Genomic DNA, 23,855 nt, shown 5'->3' with positions numbered 1-23,855 from the left:
TGAAGTAAGTTATATTTTTCTTTTCCAGTAAATAATAAAATCATTTCTTCAAAGACCTTCAGGATAGTAAAGATTTTTTATATTGACCTCATTAGTGGTTGCCATCAACTCATGCTTAATCCCTAGAAATAGGGACAGAGGAGGGGAATGGAGGAAGGTAACATACATGAGCTAAAGTTGCAGATAATCCCCAAACCTCTTTAATCTAGTTCTAACCTCATCCTGCTAAGCCTTTTATCAGAGCTGCTAAGAAATAACCAATGTGACATATTTAAGCTTCATCTCATCTATTTCCTCTCCCCGGCCTCTAGTTGGGCTGTTAATGAGCTGTGAAGTGGCCAAAGATAACTGGCCTCACTATGGGGGGGTGGGGAACACTAGAGGCTGGATAATCCACCATGTCATTTGGATTCTGAGCAAGAAGCTGCAAATTTCTTATTATGGCCCTAGGGAATATGATTGAAGAGGGTAAGAGGGCACTTTTCTCCCAAATAACTGCCCCTACACAACTTAAATTCCACCAAAGAGGTACATTTCTTTGAGTTAAAGCACCACAGCTCTGGTAGTCATTTGATTATAGAAACTTTGCTGTGTTAGTCAACTGAGATCCAGAAATGTGAAGTAAAGTGCTGACAATACACAACCTATCAGTGGCAGAGCTGAGATTCAGCTTACAGCAGGATATTGTTTTCATCATACACTTCACTAAGAATCTCTCTAATTCAACCTTATTTCCCTGATCTGTTAAAAAATTTATTTTTCTCCCACAGCCATACACTCAGGATATCAAAGGAAAAACCTCAGGGTGTTCAAAATTATTTCCAGGGGCAAGTGGGACATGATACTACCAAAAATTACACAATGAATCAAACCTGGTAGAAAGGACCTGAGACCTCAGAAGGAGAAAGAGAATGGGTCAAAGCTTTTAATTCAAGTCAAAAAATGTTACTGAGGGTCTACTCATGCCATTGCTGCCATCAAGTAATAGTATGTAAAGCTGGTTTCCAATGGGAAGTCTGCTAGTCAAGGGCAGGGCCCTAAAAAATTTAAATACAGTGTTTAAGTTTTGCTGTGTTCTGAATTTCCTTTTGTAAGAAAATGCAGAAATAAGCATCAATAGTTTGTTCATGCTTATGAAATAAATAGCTTTTTCTATATGTCAGGTCCTTATCTAAGAACTAGAGACAGGGCATGCTCTCTTGGTCACATAGGGTCACAGTGGACAGTTTTGAAAAGGCAGAGATTGGGAGAGGGGAGGAGTGGGAAGACCAGTATGGCCATATCACCAAAAACCTCTGATAGCTCCTTAGTTGCATCAACCTTTCTCTTCAGCCTACCCTACACCATACCTCGTGCTTCATGCTTAATGAGTCACCATTCCCTGAACATATGAGGAATCTATACTTTTCCGTGCCTTTGAATATGTGGATTCTTGGATCCCTCCCTCCATTCTCTGTCTCAAGAACCCCTGAGGCCCACTGCCCTATGCTGCTCTCATCACTGCCCTTGTGAAGACTTGCCTGGCACCAGAGGGAGTTTTTTTTTACCACCTCCCTGTCCCTTTATAACATCAGAACAAACCCACACTGTGACCATCACTGTGTAGTATTAGAATGACTTATTTTTTGGCCATACACAGACAATGTGTAGTGGGTGAAGAGGCTATGTATTCAAATTCCCATCAAATATTGATTTTATGGCAAGCCACTAGCAGCTAGAGCACAGGATCTATCTGGAAAGCCTGTGGACTTAAGTTTTAATTGTCAGTATGAGAGCTTGGATTCCTAGAATGGGAGCACGGGATGATTATGATGAGAGTAGAGTACAAAAAGATATGCTCAGCCTGTATTACAATTTTTTTCCAGGCCAGCCCTTTATATTATATTGCTGAGATATCAAGACTTTACATGTCCCAGAGACAGTGTGGTAGGTATTAAACACCCTGAAAGTCTGATACATACCAAGGAAGATATGAAAGCACATTTGATAAAAGGCACCCTCTCCTGTCTCTCTCTCACACATGCACAAACATATAAACAAAATTAAAAAAGAAATGAAGGAAAGATGGACTATCCTCCAATAAAAAGGAAATTCAGATAAATTCTAATGAAGTTTAGGTTTCATGCATTCATTCAACGTTTAGTAATGCCCTGTACATGCTGGACCTTTTTCCAGGCACTGAAGATATAACAGAGAAAAACAAAGAAACAAAACAAATCAAAAAACCCACGAGCCTTTTCTTACATACTCATGGATGTAGGTCAGCCAAGAAATTAGTAATATATGGTATATCAGATGATAAGTATTTTAGGTCATTAAATGTGAAATGTTCGATTTTGAATCAAAAGTGTAGTTTATTATATCTCAAACAAGAAGCAGTACAATTAATCAAAGTATGCACCTAAACTATTGACACACTTTTTCCATCTTAACAGTAGCTTCTTTATGCTAGCAGCAAAGAAGCCTGGAGAGTGAGTGGCAATGAAATTGTGTTTTTCACAGTTTGTTGAGAATTGAATATTTTTCCTTTCAATAAGTGGTCCAAAGCCTGGAAGAAGGGGTAGTTGGTGCGAGATCTGGTGAATGACAGTGGATGACAGAGAGTTTTGAAGTCCAGCCTCAGTAGTTTGAGCAGCGTTGTTTGCGCAACATGTAGTCAAGTGTTGTCCTGCAAGAGGATTGGCCTGTCTGTATTGACCAATCTCAGCTGCTTAATTGCGAGCATCCTCATCATTTCATGCAACTGGTTGCAGTAGACATCCACAGTAAGCGATTGACCAGGTTTCATGAAGCTGTAGTGGATAATACCAGCGCTGGACCACCAAACAGACACCATTAGCTTTTTTTGATGAATATTTGGTTTTGGACTGTGTTTCAGCACTTCAGCTGTAACCTACCATTGTGCTGGATGCTTGCAATTGTCAAAAGAATCCATTTTTCATCACACAAAACAATACAGTGTAGAAATGATTCGCCTTTATGTCATGACAGTGAAGAAAGGCAAGCTTTGAGACAATTCCTCTTCTGACACTCATTTAATTCATGAGGTACCCATCTATCCCACTTCTTTACATGCCAATTTGTTTCGAATGGTCCAATATTGTTGAAATAGTGACGACAAACCTTGCTGCTAATTCACGTGTAGGTTGAGATAGATTTGCTTCCAGTACAGCTTTCAGCTCATCATTATCCATCTTGGTCTCAGTTCGCCCACATGGCTCATTTTCAAGATTAAAATCACAAGAATGGAACCTCTCAAACCATCAATGTACTTTGTGTTTATTAGTCACATCCTCCCCAAACACTTTGTTGATATTTTGAGCTCTCTGCACTGCATTGGTTCCACAACGGAACTCATATTCAAAAATAACACGAATTTTCAACTTATCCATGGCTTCACAAAAATTGTTCTAAAAAAAAAATATTTGAAACATAATCACAAGCCAGGCCGTGTGTGTTTGAAAGACTGAGGATGTATCTTCACAATAAAAATAAAACAAGAAGTGTCAAAGTGAAATGTCAGAGATATCAACTATCAAACTTATTACTTAAGAAAATGGGTCATTTCATACGTAATAACCTAATACTACAGAGAAAAATAAATGATGGCGTGAAGTAGGGAATGTGCAGGGGTTTGGAGTGAGGATGTTGTTTTTTTTAAATGGGCTGGTTAGAGAAGCTGAAACTATAAAGGAAATTTTTGAATAAAGATCTGAAAGAGATGAAGAAACACATGAGGAATTCTAGAGAGAGAGCCCTCCAGGTAGGGAAAAGAGCAAGGGCAAAAGTCTCAAGGTAGGTGCTTGCCTGACATATGGGAAATAGCAAAGCTGACAGTTAAGTGAGGAGCACAGTCTGTTCTATTACAGCATGTGTTTCTGCAACAGCAATTAGCTCATCTGCTATTAGTAAATAGTGGGACGATGTTGGAATAACATGGAAACATGATTTTTCTTAGGCAAGAGGAGCTAGAATAGCAGGAGTAGAATAATAATAACCTCAGCAGGAAAAGAAAAACCCCTCAGGTTGGCTGCTGCATAGGCTGGACTGATTTCAACTCTGTTGAAGAGAATTTAAATGAGCACCTGCACTCAGAGCTGTCTCCCCCAGAAATGTGCCTCCCCGAACATGACACACCTCTCTACTCAAGGCAGGTTACACTTCCCCATAAGACCACCTTAGTGGCAGCCCCACTGGCTCAGAGCTCTATTCACCTACATTGTCTCAGCTCTCAGCTCTCCAGCCAGCTTCTACATGCTCCTGCTTTTGTCCATTTTTAATATTTCTTGATTAGCTTCCAGTCAGTCTGAGCTGCCTGTCTGCCCTATTATCTCCAAGGTATCCAATATTGCTTTGGTTAGTGCCATAGTTTTTTAAGTTTTATAAGGTATGAGTAGTCTGCTCCAATCCTAATTTTCCCATAAGCCTTATTATTTTTCAAGTTCATCTTACAGAGCAAAAATTTTACTGTATACACAGTACACATATATAGTGTTAGAGCAGAAAGTTCTGCCCAAGTGAAGTCAAGGATTACAGAGAGCCAGATCACAGTGAGCCTCATAGGCCACCGTGAAATAAGAAGAAACCGGAAGGCTTTGAGTGGAGGCATGAGAGGCTGACTGCTGTGGGCTGACCCTCCAGGCTCACTTGCTAGCTGCTTCCTACTGGGTTTGAACAATGGAGATTAGATGGTTGAGAGAGAGGGACATCTTTCCATGTGCCTGTGCTCTAGCAGAGCCTAACTCACTACAGGACTCAAGCTTCTGCCGTGTGGCCCCTCCTCCTTGGCTCCTGCTCTCCCAGGACTAGAATAACACCATTTTCTCCCACCACAGTTCTAGGACCAGGGGTGATAACAGCTTCCCAGGGCGCGTAGGGTCCAAGTGCCTCAAGTCCTCGCTAGTGACTTTAATCCCACCCACACGTTTGTACATTTCCCTTTATTAAAGTCTCTTGAAAATTCTGAGTTAGATTCTGGTTCTTGCCAGGATCCTGACTGATGCACACCATTTCAAATTCCACCACACGTAATTTCACAACTGTCTTCAATACTGAAGCTGTTAGTCCAGAGGAACAGCAGAGGAAGGAAAGGCAAATACCAAGCATATATAACATGCTCATGCATTCATTCATTCAGTCTGGGTGAATATGGTAACATATATGTCTTGATAAAAGCAGAGACAGGATCCTTAACTTTAGAACTTCAGAAAGACTTAACAAGGAACCAGTTCTGCAAATACCTTTTTTCAATAAAAGTTTCACTTCCTGAATCAAAGGACACTTACAAAGACTAATGGTCACCTCTGTTGAAATATTTTTCTATTAACTGTGACCCTGAAACTGTAATCATTTTGACAACAGAGCTGATTTGATATCATAGACAATAATTTTCTAGTCATTAGATTGTTTGGGAGTTTCTCCCAGCCTAACAAAAGGCCCTAAGATTCCATGTCAGAAAGAAACGCACAGGAAATGAGAATTTTAATGTACTTTCATATGTTTCCAACAGTAACAACTGGCCCATTTGACAGCTCATTTGTGCTAAAAGTCAATAGATTAGTAATATAATCTTATATTTACCCAAGATTAGCAGTTTGGCTATAAAGACTGAGGTCAAAGAATATTGCTGTTAATTTTCAGTGAATTTGCTTAATAATCAACTGTTAATCACCACATCCCTGTTTTCTTGTAAGGACCCAGACTTGCCTGAAAGTCTAGGGAAAAATCTGTTATTACCCAAGTGTAAAATCAAAGTGAGATTTCCACAGGAGATCTATGAGTCCAATGGGCTCTTATCTTAAGGATAAGATTGACCAATGTCACCAGTGATATCAACATCAAACAAATATTGACATTAAATTGAGGCCACTATATATCTTCATATACAGCATACCTAGTCTATAATGTCTGAGTAGAGAGATTAAAAATATATTCCTGTTAAAATCTATAAATAGGCAATCCACAGTTCAATCTAGCAATAAATCAAAAATATTTTGCTATGGAAAATGAAGGGAACAAAGAACTACATGTTAGAAACTTTTTGCTCCCAAAAAGTATGGTAGAGTGAGAAATTGTGAAATGGGAAAAATCTCAGTTCAAGTCCTAGATTTGCCTTTGTAAATTTATTTATCTTGAGCATGTAAATTAACCTCTCTATGCTTCAATTTTATCATCTGAAATATATGAAAAAATATTCATTTCCCTTGCTTCAAAGATATCATCAATTAAAAGATGCCCCCCTCTCACTTAGAGATGGCTTTCAGAAAGAAAAATATACCACATTAAGTATACCTATTAATTATATAATACATTCTGATTTCAGAAATGTTAAACTGGATAAAATATGGCTTAGAATCTAGGAAATAGGGTAAGTTTATCCATCTCATAGAGTATGCCTTATGGAGTAAATAACAAACAATATCAAGAGTCCATCATGGCCGGGCGCGGTGGCTCACGCCTGTAATCCTAGCACTCTGGGAGGCCGAGGTGGGCGGATCATTTGAGCTCAGGAGTTCGAGACCAGCCTGAGCAAGAGCGAGACCCCACCTCTACTAAAAATAGAAAGAAATTATATGGACAGCTAAAAATATATATAGAAAAAATTAGCCGGGCATGGTGGCGCATGCCTGTAGTCCCGGCTACTCGGGAGGCTGAGACAGGAGGATCGCTTGAGCTCAGGAGTTTGAGGTTGCTGTGAGCTAGGCTGACGCCACGGCACTCACTCTAGCCTGGGCAACAGAGTGAGATTCTGTCTCAAAAAAAAAAAAAAAAAAAAAAAAAAGAGTCCATCATGGCTCTTGGCTCCAGAGCAAATCCTTGATAAATGTGGCTGTTTTATTATTGGCATTAATATTAATCTTAAGAAGGAGAAGAATACACTGAGGCTTTTACTCAATAAATCTTTGGTTCAAAATACCATGGAATTTGGGAGGCAAAATATATTGTAAAGCATCTGTTCCCTTTACTTTACAGGTGATCTACATGGATGGTGTCAAAGTTAAGTGACTTATCAAAGCTAAATAATTACAGAATCAAAACTAAAATCCAGATATCCTAATTATTTGTCAAATGAATAATAATAATTAGTGCTTACTATGTGCCATGCATTATATTAATTGCTTCATATATAAAATTATTGAGTCATCACAGCAATCCAATATGACACTGTAATAACTATTATTATCCCATTTTACAGAAAAGGAAGCTGAGGCCCACACAGGATTAAGTGAATTTCACAAAGGCACACTCTTGGTTAGAGTCACAGCTCTGATTTAAATCCAGCGCTACCTGATTCCAAAGCCTGCACTTTTTCCATTGAGTTAGTGCATCCTGCTTGGCTTTGCACTTGCTCTTTCTTGGATTGTTTTACTGCTGGAAGTTTTATCTTTTTAACAAAACTATTAATTCCACAAGTGAAAGGACAATGTTACCTACTTCTTTTGAACATGCATGACACATGGCTAGGTATTGTGTAGATGCTCAAAAATGTTTACTGAATGTATGATAGATAGCATTTGTTAGAAAAAAAATGACTTGGAAAAGCAAAAAACCATAAACACTCAAGCAAGCAAACTGTGCACAAAATTGCTCAAGTAATGACTTGTTACTGGATGCCACCCCTTTTGAGGAAGTACTTCGATGCTTCTTGATTCAGCAGTCCAAGGACTGGGCTCGGACTCTAAGAAGTAGAATTCGAGCATATTCTCTGCTAGTCCTCAGCCAGTACTGCTTTTTCTAATAGTCAACAGCTCCCAACATGCATGCTTTACAACTCCCAAGGCAGGGCAAGCCTGAGAGGCAGGGAGGTGAAACCTGACTGTCCTTGAGAACGAGGGAACCACTTCCAACTGGTACATGTGACCAGGTTTAAGGTTATGCATTCAAAAATCTGGAGCAACTCTTAGCCCTGGGATAGTAGGGCTAGCGGATGCCTTTCTTCTTTTCACATTTAAAGAGAAAGAAGCCTCTCTTGAGATAATGAAGAAATCCAGAATATAAAGTAAGAATTTCCAAAAAGACTCTCCTGGGAAGGTGCTATGATTGAGGTCTTCATCACTCTTGCCTTAGCCTGGAAAAGATTTTACTCCTTTAGAAGAACATATTGCTCATACTGAAGACTAGAGTAGAAGGCTTCTATGAGGGATGTGAAGCCAGGAGACAGGGGATTTTTACCTATACTCAACTCTTCTGCATGTCTTCCTTGAAACTGTCCCCATTTCTTCCCTCCTACCTGGCACAGCAAGCTCTCTTCCCATTAAAAATTGTGCATAAGATTTGGTGACTTGGGCCAGGGCCTATAGTGAGTCACAATCTGGTTATATCACTTCCCAACCCAAGTTAACAACATCATTCAAGCTGGGCAATGCATAAAAACTACTGCTTTCTGAGTTAGTTAAGCTCTGGAAAATAATTCTGAAAGACAATACCATGTTCATTATAACTCAGCCAGAACAAAAGACTGTGTAACTAGGACTAGGGGTCTCACATTTAACCATGTAAGAGATTTGCAGACCCATAATCCAATGTTATGGTCTGTCCAATCAGTGCTATGGCAGTCATTAGCTCAGTGTATCCCTGTAATGTATGCTTAACGCTTTCCCAAAGTTCCCCCTTGTCTTTTACCCCACGCCCTTTCATTCTAAGCGCACACAGGCTCACTGTTCTGAGTCCTAATCAATTTCCTATTGGAATTTTTATAACAGTTTCTGAGGTCTTCCCCAGATATTCATAAGACTCTCCCTTTTATTTCCTTCAGTTCTATGATAAAATGTCATCTTATTGGAGAGGCATTCCCTGACTAACTCCTTGGTCCAATCCTATTCCACCTATCCCTTCACCCCATTTTGTTTTTCCCCGTAGCATTATCTCTATATGACATAACATATATTTGTTTATTGATGGTCTCCCTTCCTGAAGTATTGTAAAGGCCTGTTTTGTTCATTGTGGACTCTCTACCACTTATGATAGTAACTAGCTCATATCAGGCTCTCAATAAATATTTGTTAAATGTGCCAACAGTCTTCAATGAGATTCTTCATTTCACATCACTGCCAAAAGGTGACAGTATAGTCTACCAGATTTTAGATAAAACTATCACATCTCTTTAAACCATTTGTCACCTTAAAATCTAGAATGAATTGCAGCCCCACCCCCTGATAAGTTTTTTTTTAAATGAATTGTGTGCTTATTTTACTAGCACATTCCATATTTTGACACTATACCCATTTCTGAATGAGATCATCCTCTAAATCCCAAACAGAAGGCATTTCTTCAAATCTTTAACCAATCTTTATACCATGCCACAGTAGGAAGCTTTCCTTGTATTGCTCAGAAGATTGAGCACAGGGAGAGATGTGGAACACAGCAGGAGAAAAGTTAGCTCCATATGTGACCCTGGAGAGTTGTGTCTCAGAGACCTTGGTAATCACCAACTAAAGTTAGACAGCCTGAGGCACCATACCAAGCAGCAAGAGTACACCTTGTAATCAAAACTTATGCATACCAGTGGAACATGTTGTTCCTTTCTTTCAGTCATGTTCTCATCTCCAAGCTGAATACTGTCTGAACCTGATTAATTTTCCTGCTTTACTCATTCTCCTTTAGATCAAGAACTAACCACATGGAAAAAAATATGAACACTATATATCTATATCTATATATATATATAGATACATTTAAGACATCTCAATTTTAAAATGTACAATTAGTGGTGTTTTCCAATTAACAAAAGAAATTTGGATACAGGGATGGGCATCCCATGCCAATGGGATAAATTTGGTCACATCACCTTAATTTGTGATTATTAACTGAGTGGCGATAATATTGCATGGAAGTAGAAAGAGAGAGAGAATATTTATCTGATTTAAGGACAAATCAATTAGAGATCATTATTCCTTCCAAGTTCCAATTATAATTTATTTAGCAGGCATAATTTATAAGTATAATTAGGCAAATTAATGGAAATCTAACATTCGCAATTGGTTGATATTATGCAATCATGTTTACGAAGAGCAAACAAATGTAAGTTTCTGGATCCTAAAGGAGAAGGCACATTGATTGTGGACTTAATTTTTTGAGCCTTCATTTAGAAAAACAATTTTTATTTTGTCTGTTTTATCTTACTTATTCCTAAAACCTTGAAAATTGTCATAAGAACATAATTTTAAACATTTTACTCGATAATAATTACTTGTTCTGTGTCTATATGGTTGAAAATCCCAGGCTAGGGTCTGAATCACTGAGGTTTACCATAGCAATTTGTGTTGCACACTTTATTCTCTGAACCTCTCTATCTCATCCTTTAAAACAAGAGAAGTGAACATAAAATGAGGTCTCTCTCTGCTTTATAAATTCCTGTCTCCTACCAGCTGAGTTTTTATATCCGCGTGCCATGGACAAGCAATACTCTGTTTGAAAGAAGTCTGGACAAATACTTTAGAGGGTATGGATAGGCTGGTTTATTTGATCACAATTAATGTGACACATATACCAGCTGCTGTGAGGCTTAGCAAAAACACCTATTTGCCAAATACAGCGATTACAGGATCTTTCTCTAAGCATTTTGGTAGTATATTTTGTGGATGAACTTATTTTCAAAACTTTTCTATCTCTAGGGCACTTCCTGCCTCTGGAAACAAACAAACAAACAAAAACTTCTGTCTTTACAAATCCATCTGCTCTTCTTAGTCTAGAACAGTGATTCTCAACCAGGAAGATTCTCTCCTCAGGCAGCATTATAGCAATGTCTGGAGACATTTTTGGTTGTGAGGGGAAGGGGAGGGATTTTACTGGCATCTAGTGGGTAGAGACCAGAGATGCTGCTAAATGCCTTACAATGCATAGGGAAGCCCTCAGAAGAAAGAATTATCTGGCCCAAAATACCAATAGTGCCACAAATGAGAAAACTTGGTATAGAGAAAGAAGCTTTAGACTGATGGTACCCTGGCCAAGCCTATGTTAAACAAACAAGAACAAGAGTTTTGGAGGCAATCTTTGTCTTTTCCAGTCTCATGAACACTCCTTCGTATTCCTTTAGAGCTTAATGAGTGTTTATGGGACACTTAGACCATAATGAAGTAAGAAAAAAGCTAATTTAAATGCAGGTGAAACTAAACAAACTGTTCTCTAGACGTCTAGGAAATGTTTTAGAGTAAGTCTGGTAGGTTGCCACTTCATTATAAAACATTATTGAACACTTAAGTATGATTGGACCTATCAGAGCAACACTGCTAGATTTAGTCTCATTTCAACCGAAATCCTTGCAGCCAACCACAGATTTCATTATGGTGAGTACTGAGTCATTGACCTTTTTCCTAGTAGTCTCAGTGCTAGGAATGAATTTTTTACACAAAGCCTGATACATTGTGGATGCAAACAACTGTGACAGTTTTTAAAGATGGAGCATCAGCTCTCTGCAGCCCACCTCTCAGAGAATGAGCCAGTGTAGAGGATCAACTCAAATAACTGAAAACTTGCCACTTTAAACTTTGACACCTTTTCATTGTTTTAATTGTAAATTATTCTCAAATGTACTGCATACATCTTTGTCTTTTGCAACGGATGATACTAAATTTAATTTAATATTTTCTTAATGGTTTTAACATGTCATTGTTATGGATGTCAGCTGTCAACCTATGCAAGGGCTTTATGCAGGGAAACAAACAGTGGTTCAAGCAAAGTGTTTACTTCACCGAGGTTCTTGCGGCCTTAGCAGGCCATCTGGTAAGCAATGCTTACTATTTTGAGCTCTGTGTCTTCACAGTCATCAGAGACAGAGATATAAGCCTTTCCCCTAGAAGTACAAAGTAATCATGAAGGTCCGACATGCACTCTTTCACCCATTTCGCACGCCGTGAATTCTCTAACAAAACTTGACTTGCAGAGATGGGCTGAAGAGTGTACAAAATCAGTTCTTCGCATGATTTTGATATTATCTAACAGTTATTAAGTGCTGACTATGCACCACACTCTATATGGCTAAGTGTTTTTCAGGCATTATTTAATTTTAATTTCCTCATAACAACTCTATGAGGTAGGTTCAAGTATTTATGTCCATTTTACAGACAGAGGAGGCTAAGGCAAAGAAATACTGAGTCATTTGCCTAAAGGGCAGAACCCATATGTGAAGTCAAATGATCTGACTCCAGAGCTTTGTTTTAACCACAACCACAGAGGCTGCAAATTGATAGCCTGTGGGTCGAGAGTGGCCCACAGATATGTTTTATTTGGCTCATATAACACTGATAACTCCTGGGGCCACTGTCTACAGTTGGGGAGCTTATGTCTGGCACAGAAGCTCAGCTGAGGGGGAGTAAAGGCTGAAATCCAGTCCACACTTGACTTTCACAGCTATGGGGCTAGCAAGAAGGAAGGGGTGCCATTACCTAATTTGGGCAAAGCGGCCAGATTAGTTACTGCCATCCCTAGTTGTCAACACTAACAAATTGGGTTATTCACAGAAAATTTCAAACTTCTGGCTTCTATGGAAAGGGAAGGGAAGAGAAGGGAAGGAAGGGAGGAGATTAGAACCAGCATTCCTGTGTGGCATCAATTTCTCTAGAAGGGACATGTGCTTGCCTGTGTACAACTGGCTTGTTTCACACATTAATGTGAGCTGCCAAGACACTATAGGCTTTCTGAGTTTGTGACCTCTGTACTAGATTATACTTCTGGCATTGCATTTTTAAAATCCCCTCCCTTATACAACTCAAGAAAGGGTTCAGTCATGGTGCTTCAACTAAGTTTTAGCCACTTTTGCAGAGCAACAGAAAGCAAATCCAGCACTCCTGAGCCAATTGACTCCCTCAGGTGACCAAGCAGGGTGGATTCTGTTTTCCTTTGCAGGCTGAAATTCTTGCTTTTTAGGACACACTGTTCTCTTGTGGCTCTATGCCGGGAGCAGAAAACAAAAAAACAAGTTTGCTCTGTGGGTAGCCAGGTATGGGCAAGGACTCAGGCATTTGATAACTGTTCCCCTTAGAACACTTCCCTTACCAATGTGAAAACTGCAGGCATGAGTGTTTACATTTTGGAGGCATCACTGTTCCCTTCTCCTTACACCACAGCAGGCATCACCCAGGCCTGGAGCTTGTTGGACATCAATGAAGAGCCACAGGGAATGGTGAACTGGAAAATAAAAGTTACTGTTGACAGAACCACAGTCAACTGGTGGGTGCCAGACACTTTCCTACCCAGCTAGAGCTCCAGTATATGTTACATTTGTCTCTGCCAAGCTGATGAGATCCAGTAGTTTCAAGTGGCCTCCTCATGCCCTTACCAAAGGGATTGCTGCCCCAGGCTACACAGACACCTGCTGCCAAGACATAACTAAAAGACTTAGAGCATCATCACCCTTCCCCATGTTTGGCTGAGGACTTGTGGCAGATGCCGCTCTTCACTGGCATGTGCTTTGTTTAACCATGGAAGCCAGAAGGAAATCATTCCATCTGTTGGCTCTGTGTCTCATACCCAGGAGATTAGAGAGGAACAATGACCTTTATTCTATAAAGTTCATCTGAAATGATGGCAAGAGAAATCTGTAAGAATTTAGACCAGAGACTGTCAATCTTTCCATGTACCAGAATTACCTCTTGAAACAGATACTGTAAGTTTACCATTTAATAATAATTCTCCCCTGATTCTGTACCTATAGAACACACTTTTATGGGGGTGGCAATGTGCCTAGCTTAAAACAAACAAATAAAATTCTATATTCTCCAGGTTCCCTTGCAGAAAGGGAAGATCTTATCATGCTGACTAATGAGATATAAGTTGAAGTCACCAAATAGGACATCTAGGAAAGAAAACAAACGTGGCTGGCTTCTCTGTTTACCTTTTTCCCTTTACCCTGTAACTTCTTGCGTGGAAACAATGCCAGGATGTCTTGCAGCCATTTTGTGAGCATGGGGAAGAGGCCAACACCATAAGGATTATGGAGCAGAAAGCTTGAAGAAGCTCATGACATGCATATGAGACTGAAATGCTTATAAACTTTGAAATTTAATTTCTCTTGAGTCTCAGTTTCCTAAAGTATGATATTACTTCCCTTGCCAGGTTTGTATGGAGATCTAAATGACATAATGTGTGTGAAATTGCCTCATAATGACTGATATCAATCCAATTAACAAATAAATCACACTTTTGTACCTTTTATCCTTCCAATCAGTTCTCCAAACTCAAGGGGAAATTAAACCAGACTTACTTGCTACTATAATAGCTAGCACTTTCAAAGCAGGCTTCTGTCTAAAGTGCTTTTTGACTTGGTGTCAACTGGCACAGACCTATACTGAGCAAACAAGGCCCTAGGCATATGAAACAGATTCCCTTTAAGGTGAGCAGCAGGAATCCAAGGTAAGTAGCAGGTTGGGCCATGCCAGGCTAAGGCAGAGAGAAGGTGTGGCCTTGCTCAGTAAGGAACCTAAGAATATCTGAGATAAAGCAACCATCAGGAAGTACTTGCAAATGGAAAAACAAAGAAGGAAAGTAATCCATTGTATGACTTCAGGGCCTAGAGACACTAACACAGAGAAAAGGCCCACCATTCCTTCCCCAACCTACAATTAAACACATTATTTTGATATCTATATGCATGCAAATCACCTGTGAACAGGTGACTATTTTCCAGTGTTTCCCACTTTTTTATAAAATTATAGAACTCCACAATGTCTCTTTTCTAGCCAGCAGTTCTTTGGCATTGCATAAATCTGATAACCTTCTTCTTTTTAAAGCAGAGATCAGCAAACTTTTTCTGAAAAGGGCTAGATAGTAAATATTCTAGGTTTTGTGGTCCACAAGTTCTCTTGTAGTGAGAAAGGAGCCACAGATGACATGTAAAGGAATGGGTGTGGCTGTGTTCCAATTCAGTCACTTTTACAAAAACAGGTGGTTTGCAGGCTGGCAATCCTTGCTTTAAAAGACCTTGGAACTATGTGAAACCAAACATTTGGTAATAGACAATACTCTCACACCAATAATCACTATCATGAAACGAACCAAAGGGCTTGAAGTTAAAACCCACAGAGAGAGAGGAATGAAATGAGAGAGGCATTCCTACAACATTAGAAACCGTACTTATCATGTACAGCCAAAGACTCAAATGTTCCAAGATTAATGCAAACTGTGATAAGCAAGGAAGGGCAGAGAAAGCAACCTGACTTCATAAAAAGGTTAAGATAAATAAGTTCCAGTGAATAAAACACTCTGTGGACCACAGCATAGGGATTCCATGCAAAGGCCATGGTAACTGCTAGGAATGAATGGGAAATTGATAAGAATTTCAGCCTTTAACTCTTTAAGCACAAAAGTAGGACAAGAGGCAGATAAGAGGTAAGAACTTGGGGCCACAGCAGAACATAAGGCCAATACAGACACCCTCCAAATATCAGAGGCCCCTCATTCCTGGCCCCCAAGGGTACTTGGCATTGGTGTCACTGCTTTGCTTTCCTCCCTTCCCATATGCAAAGTATTCATCTGTTGCAAATAACTTACATAGGATCAGACATGGGGCAAGTCTAGAAAAACAAATAGGGAATGCATCAACAAATAGGGAAAAAAATCATATGTTAAAGGATACCATGGGGAAGCAATCTGTAAAATCCAGACTACAGAAAACTCTCTAGGACAACGAACTCAGTTTTTTTTGACAAATAAATTGGAAAGAGAGAGAGGGAGGGAAGGAGGAAGAGAAAGAGAGAGACTTTGAATATATAGATTAAAAGGGAATTATAAGACTTATAACAAATTGTAATATGTAGATATTATTGGGAGCCTGATTCAAATTATTTAAACAAATTATGACATTTATGAGACAATTGTAATTTGAATAGTATCTGAATATTCAACGATTTAAAGAATTATTGTTAATTTTTTTCACTATAGTACATGGTATTATAAATATACTTTTAAAATGTTTACCTTTCAGAGATTTATACTGATATACTAATGAATGAAATGAAAGGATGTCTGGGATTTGCTTCAAAATAATATAGGAAGGGAAAAACTGTTTGGGGCAGAGATGATACAAGATTGACTGGAGTTGATAACCATTGAAGTAGAGTAACAGGAATGTGAGGGTTCATTACACTATTCTGCCAACTTTCGTGTATGCTGAAATTTTTATATAATGAGAGCCTTATTAAAGTTTATAAGGAAAAACATGCTAGGGTTTAAAAATAAGATTTCAGGCAAGGAGGAGGTTCTAGATTTTTTTAGTAATTTGTCTGTATGCATATGCGTAGTCTCTTTCACTGTAAGTGTGGGAATAAATTGTTCTTGTTCCTAAAAGATAAGCCTTGGAAATGCTCGGATCACCTGCAGCTTACTTTCCCCTGTGGGGTGGATGGCACCAAAGTACTCTCGCAGCAATGGAGCATAACCGTCCCCAATCCCCTGGCCAATATGTCACCGTCCTACTGACAACCACGGGGGTTTGCTCAGGGTAGCAAGTCTGAGGGAAAACAATATCACACCCATAGGTCTCAGGATTGGAGGGAAATATTGGACATCTATACACACGACAGAGTGACAGACCCTATAGTGTCATGTTCAAAGCACTGTCCCAAGAGACCTAGCTTTCAGTCCCAGCCCCACAGTTGATCAGCTGAGTAACCTTAGATGCTCACTTAACCACTGTGGACCTCAACTGTTTTGCCTGTAAATCAAAGGATTTGGATTAAAATTCTTAGGATTATCCATAATCTAAGTGATAAAACTAAAGATCTATGCCCCTGACAGCTGTCCTGACAACATTAAGCCCAATAGATAGCTCAGTTCTAGCCTAATGAAAGCTTCTTTGAAACTTTGTCATTGAGCCACAGAGCCCTGGGGTTTTACAAGACAAAGAAATGCAATAAAATTAGTAAAAACATGAAGTGACCATACTGAATAAAATGGATATGAAAAGTAATATGCCCCACGCTGGGATCAATGTTTCAACTAAGAGGATAAATTATAGATGAGAGTAAATGTTTTTTTTTTGTCAGGACATGATATTCAACCATCTATGGGAGCCAATTGTCCTGAGGGCAACCTGTCCTTCAACAGGTGCAGTAAGTATTCTGTTGCACAAGGCATACCTGACACAAAGTTTACAGGACAAGTAATGTCCAAATTCCAGAAATCAGGCTGCCACAATGCAATGCCTGGATTTCCCTTTGGTATTCCAAGATCAAGCATAGCTCCAGATCTGCACCTCTATATCGATGCACATAAGAGAGGGCTTAAACTTTCTCGTGTTTTATCATTAGCTCTGCAAAAAGATTTTAAGAAAATAATTGGTCCAATTTGCTAACTCACCTTCCATAGAAAGAAGAACTCACTGGAAATAATGAAGAAGCCTGGTATATTGAATTAGTTGACAAAACTTTTGACCTTGAATTGCAGCGATTGTTCACTAATCAAGAAGAACACATTCTCTCCACTTAGACTAATAATTATTGCGATTATGCCTTTCCTTCTGACACAAAGTGTCTGTTCACAAAGTAGAGAGGTTTTCAACTGTGTTGCCTTAAACTGGTCTTGATAAGAGAAGAGATGAATCATAGGCACAGCCTGGCACCATCTCAATTTGTAATACTCTTCACCAAGGGCTAAATCACAGCCAGGCAGATGCAAAGAGCTTTGATTTTCTTCTTCTTCTCCTTTCTTTTTTAAACAAAAGAGGGGTGTTCACAAAAGCTCAGTACCACTTGACAGAATTAATAGAATTACTGGTGACTTAGCAGACAGAGTTGCTATCAAAGATGGATCTATGTATACAGAGAAGGCAAGCACAGATAAGTTTGACTTGATCTTCAGGCAAGCTTTTGATGATGGCCCCCAAACTAATCTGTAGCAAGGGAGGAAACGTTCAACATAATCTCCTGCATAATGGAGACATATAAAACTGACTACCTCTGAGATTCCTGAGCTCAGCTCCACTAGACCACTACGGCCACAGCTTTCATGCTTCCTCTACTGCAAATGTTTCTTCTTGAAAATGGAAGCATGCAAGCTTCAATTATCTGCACAAAAAGCTCTCTATCCAACCCAGATGAACCTACTACCCCATATGTCTCTGTTGGGCTAATTCTGAGGCCAGTGCATTTTTTTCTGATCACATGATAATAGGGCAGTGATGAAAGGCCAAACAAAAGGAAAAAAAGGAATGGTGACTGAGGGTGGAGATGCACTAATACAGGATGAATAACATACATAAGGAAAATGTGTAAATAAATACAGCAACCAATATTAATAATCCACTAAGCTGGCAAGCAAAGGTAAAATGATTATAATCCTATTGGAAAAAAATAGCTAATAAATAATTCATAAGTCTCTAGGGTATGGGGAAGAAAATTTATATTCGTTCTTCAGCTATACCATGTCACTCTCAAAGAAATCCATTGCTGTATCTCTTTTCTGTATACACATCTCCCAGTATATGCATGGTGCCTAGAATACTCTATGAGTACTTATTATATAGATGCAGTGACATGAAAGGGGTGTGGCACACCTTCCTTCTAGCTATTATTTGCTGCTCTCTTTCTTGCTTGCCTATAAAAGCAACTAGTACCCTCAAGCAATATCTACATCTTATAAATGTAATCTACCCCCCTCAAGGAAAAAGGAGTTGGGCAATTAGCAGCTGTGTCCCTTAGTGAAATAATAAAATGTAGATTCTGGCATGCTGCCTCAGTGATATAGCAGATATTCAGAAACAGAAACACTAAGATGTAGGAGCTTCCATCACTTATCTAAGGGGGATGCTACATCAGAAATTTAATTCCAACCACTTACATCTTTGGCTCTGATAGCCAAGCACCTCACCAAAAAGAACTAACCTATTTTTATAGTGCCAGTGAATACTTTCAGTGCAGTTCACTCATCCATAAAGGACAAGAACAGAAATAAACATCTGATATTTCAAGAAGACTTTCTACTGAACTTTTAAGTTCCAGGTGAGGATGTTATTAATCTGGCTAATGATAAGTTTGCTATATAGAAGTTGTATCTAAGGCAGTATACTTTCTTTCTTATCCTCCCATTTTTGCTAGCTTGTGCTTGAAGGTACACAGGGATGTCTGTGGCTGCTTCATAGCAAATTCCCAGAAGAGAGTGTGCTAAGTGCTTAGGAGTATATCATGTTTTATTTCTAGTATTAGTTACGTAGACGGTGTATCTCCTGGATACTGCCACTTTCATATACCCATCCCTGCTTGAGCATACTTGAGGAATTTTAGACCAAAGAGGGCACAAGGAGAAATTTTTTTTTTACCGTGTTCTGAATAGTGAGGGTTGGTTTCTGAATATTAGGAGTTTGAATAAGACTCCATTATTTCTTAAGGTATGTTACTTCTACCCAGCAAGAAGGAAAATGGGGAGGCCAGAACTTATGACCTGTTCCTTCCCCCTGAAAATGACCACCCTACAACTTCCAGTCAGCCAAGGTATGGCTGCCAACAGTTGCAACAGGAAGGGAAGTATTATGTCAGCCAGAGGACCTTAACATCAAATCTGGGTGCTAGTGTTCCCTTCAATTCCTGTTGTTCCTTTTGAGCTCCTAAGATATCTCAGCTATAGGGTTTACGGTGAGGTTGGCCAGGTAGAATTAAGCATATGCTGCCCTGTGGGACTTACATTCTCTCAAGCATTTACTGAGCATCCATTAGAGCACATATTCTCTGCCACAGTGAGGGATATTCCCAAGAAACTTTTAAGATTAATTTTTTGCCCTCCAAGAGCTCAATGTCAATCTCTGAAATTGCTTCCCTATGTTGATTATGTAAGCCTTTTAGTTGACCTCTAGACTGTTAGACCTACTTCAGCCAAAAAACCAGGATAACCATGATGGAGGATTTGCAGCATGACTGTAGTGCAGGCAAGATAAAAGAAGCTTATCTACTCCTGTTGTATTTAACTGTTATTACATTATGTCTTGATAAATGAGAGCTGGAAGAAATATTTCAAGCCTACTACATGTATAAACTGCGTGTAAAACTCCTAATTAGGTATATATATATATATATATATATATACATAAATATATAAAAGTGGTGCTTTTTGAAATATTCCTTTTGCTGTAAATTTATAAGCATTAAAATATACTTTCTTTTCTGCTATTACTATATATGGATCTCATTAACAAGAAACACATAATGCATGATCCTTCTAATTATGTGTTAGATACCTGCACAAAATCATTTATTATTGGATACCATAGTCCTTTTAGAAAGTTTTTTATATATATATATATTTTATATGTATATATGTATATGTGTGCGTGTATATACATCTGAAACTATGTATCTTATCTACCTAATAACTACTGGAAATAATTTTTAGGCATAGAATTCTCTCTGGAATGAGGTTTCCTTTTTTTTTTCAAACCAGAGCCTGAAAATGTAATTTTAAAGAAATACTTGATAATTACATTTTTAAAAATCTACTCCTAACAAAGCAGTTTTCTTGGTAATACGATATACCAAATTCTTTCTCTATTCTACATGAAAGCTAGCTTTATTCTAAGCAACAGACTTCATTTAACACAGTAAGCCCTCTATCTCCCAACCTCCACTGACACACTTGGCAGCAAAAACTGTTTTCTGCCTACAGAATCACTGAAACCAGGAAACGCCCCAATCACTCATCCACTGGGAGGCCTAATCCTTTGAAAACATCATTTTCATTTTATCTTAAATGTACCAAATAATGGAGTTTTTACACAATAATAGGATTTTTTTCCTGACAGTATGAATTCTGATTTTCTGTTACACATTCCATTACTTTATTTGTGGTAATCTAAACTATTTCTTACATTCTTTGATGCCTCCACCCTTTATCTGCATTTTAAGTCAATTTTTGCCTATTGTTTGCCAAATTCCTCTCAATACTCTTAACGGAGCTTTGGCTTCCCTTATCTTGAATTTGAATGCACATAAAATGTTTTTTCAGGTTGCCCCATTTTTAAAGCTTTCTTTCAGGAGTTTCATTAAGCTGTGATACCAAAATGTGCTCCCTAAAATAATATTTAACCATTCCAAATATATTTCTCCAAAGATTTTTTTCTAAATCAGCAACAAAAAGGAAATCTGAATTACAATCAATGTTTGTTAGTATTAGTTCATTATCTACCATTAGTTAATTATGTTTAAAAATCACTCTTTCCTCCACGTATAAACATAACCTTAGATTGAGTAGAACCACAGCCCTATTCACAGTGGCATTTCCCTGGGTTCACTTCAACTACTTCTTCCTACAGCAGAAAACTACCAGCTGCCTATAGAAAAACACCCTTCAGCATCTTCATGAATGTGCATTCTCAGAAAGGACCAGCAATGGACACAGACCCCAGTTAATTTTTAACAACATACATCAGATACATTGCTCCATTAATAAAAATTTCTATACGGCTATAAGTTGAATCACAAGCAGTCCTTTCTACATATTTCGCTTTACTTTTTATTTATGCCACTGTATTTTACTTTTCTCTATTCTAATCTTCCCATTCCTCAATATTAGCTACTAACTGTTTTCCCTCCTCCATCCACTATATGAATTTGCTGGTCTTATAAATGCAATCAGCCCTTTGCCAGATGATTACAGGGTCATGATCTAGTAGTATGAAGGACAAAACTACAGGCTTCACAGTGGCTATACAAATGCAGACACAAAAGTAATCTCTTTTTGCAGTTTTGCTTTCTTAAAATTGCTCACAGAAACAGAGTATAAGGAAAAGCCAGAATTGTCTGCACATCATGTGGACAAGAAGCGAAGTGAGAGAGAAAAGAGGTCTTGGGATTTTTCTTTTACTCCAGCTAATAGTCATTCTTCCATGAATTCCTCAGTCTGCTTGCTGTTCAAGGTCTCCATATTCAGGCTCATCTAAAACTTCCCGATCTTGAATATGCCACATGCATTCCTGTCTTCATGCCTTGGAGGGCCCCACACCTGCTCCCGGAATGTCCTCTTCCTCTGCCTGGTTAGTGAAGGCCCACTCACATGTCTTGCCTGAGCTCCAGCACACCCCTTGGATAGCAGACCCCTCACCCATGCTGCCTTCCTCCCTGAGGGCCTGGGGAATTCACTGACTGTACCCTTCACTTAGTATTTTCCATAGTCTACCTCATAGAACATATACAATAAGGTATGTCTGTTCTAGAAAAAATAGCTACCTTGTAGGCGGTATAAGTATCCTATAAACATTTTTCATTCTCAGCAGAACTCTATAGCATGGTATTAGTATCTACACTTCATAGTAAAGAAAACTGAGCCTCAGAAAATTTGAGTGATGGGCCCAAGGCCATACTTTAGTAGAACCAGGATTTGAATCCAGGTTCATTTGCCTCGAAAACCCATGTGTTTGTTATGCTACGTTGCCTCTGTAGTGAAAGTAAACTCTTTTAAAATCAGGCCTGTGTCTTACACCCTTCTGTGTCTTCAGCTTGTACATACACTATGACTACTTGAATTTGATTATTAATGGCAAAGTTTACATTCAAATGCAATTGCATTTTCTGAGGACACCTCTACAGAGGAAGAGGGCCAAGAGGCAGAAGAAAGAAAGTTCAGGATTAAAATATCTGCAGATAATCCACAAAGTGAATGATCCTCAGGCATGATAATCCAGTGTTGACTAGATATCCAATTCCGCAGGTCTCCTGCCTAATTTCACACTGTCAGAATCTAAGCACCAGTGTTTGCTTCCCCAGCTCTTTCTGCTCTTCCAGTGGACTTGCTGGGCCTGGAATTAATCCTCAGTGGATGTTAGAAATAATATGACAACAGCTGACACTGTCATTTGCAGAGTCCAAAATGGAACTTCCATTTTTTTTTTCCAAATAAGATTTATGTGTTTCTCTTTAAGTGCCAGGCTTACTTCAAAATTAAAATCTTCACTTTCCCTTCAGTAGCTGACTTTTTTGAAAACTAAAAACACAGAAAAAATGGCTTTCTATTTATAACATCAAACTGGCCTCTAGGTTATAGGCTACGATATATCTGTGTTTTACAGTCCAGAGGTGTGTTTCAGCAAACATGCTTGTGACTGTGCAGTCATAAGATACGGTACAATGGATACTACCATATCACTTTTGGTAGGAGATGGGAGATAGTCTTTTATTATTTTTTTTTAAAAAGAAAAAATTTGTAAATTTTTTTTTTTTTTTTGGAAAAAGTATGTCATAGGAACTTCAGTCCAGAAAGACCAGGCAGGATAGTGGGGGCCAGGTTAAGGCTCAGACACTGTTTGCTTGGGCAGCTGCATCTATGGAGCATTGGTGCCCTAATCATATCGTGCTGATCTTTCATTTTGCATTCAAAGCCCTGGGTACAGCAAAGAGGCATATGCCAATAAAGGCCAGCCCAGCTGTCACAAATGCAAATATAATCAGGTGGACTCGACTGTACAGCATGGCTCTGCCAGGATGGCTCAGATTTCTACACCAGGGCTATAATCATGGTTTGTACAATTTTGAGAGATTAGTGCAATCCTTCTATGCACAATAATGTGTACCAGAATGTGGTAATACCATTACTAAGGGTCAATGGGGTCTCAGGCAGCACACAACCTGATCCGTCTGAAAGAAATAAGGTAGAAGCCACAGGGGTATGAGCCATTCCAGTATTTCAGTGAGTAAATGCTGAAGCTGTGAACATCTCAGTAATCAAAACCTATCCACAGCATTCCATAAGCTAAGATGTTCACTTCACATTTCCTCTTCCAAGTTCTACTGGTCAGGTACAATTACTTGCCCCGTTTTTATAGCCCTCGATGTGGCAATATCTCTTACCAAAATGTTCTTGCTGTATTTTCCTTTAGAATCTACTGTAATTGGTTTTTTCTCTTGTCTTCTTTAGGAAAAAAAAAGGAGGGTATTTATATG

The 23,855-nt window shown here is 38.8% G+C and overlaps 1 protein-coding gene across 4 annotated transcripts in view; it reads right to left on the bottom strand.

Moving 5' to 3' along the window:
• Positions 1 to 23,855, bottom strand: part of GHR (growth hormone receptor) — a 244,667-nt gene that overhangs the window by 174,853 nt on the left and 45,959 nt on the right. The window contains exon 2 of one of the 4 annotated variants that reach the window (XM_069492802.1): positions 12,994 to 13,125. The exons of the other annotated variants lie outside the window; for them this stretch is intronic. The gene's annotated coding sequence lies outside the window, so the exon portion shown is untranslated. The remainder of the gene's footprint in view (positions 1 to 12,993; positions 13,126 to 23,855) is intronic. 4 annotated transcript variants of the gene reach the window in all.

The sequence above is a fragment of the Eulemur rufifrons genome, chromosome 17 (genome assembly GCF_041146395.1).
Source record: "Eulemur rufifrons isolate Redbay chromosome 17, OSU_ERuf_1, whole genome shotgun sequence".
Taxonomy (NCBI): domain Eukaryota; kingdom Metazoa; phylum Chordata; class Mammalia; order Primates; family Lemuridae; genus Eulemur; species Eulemur rufifrons.
Note: the sequence above shows the minus strand (reverse complement) of the source record. Positions and strands in the feature narration are given on the sequence as shown.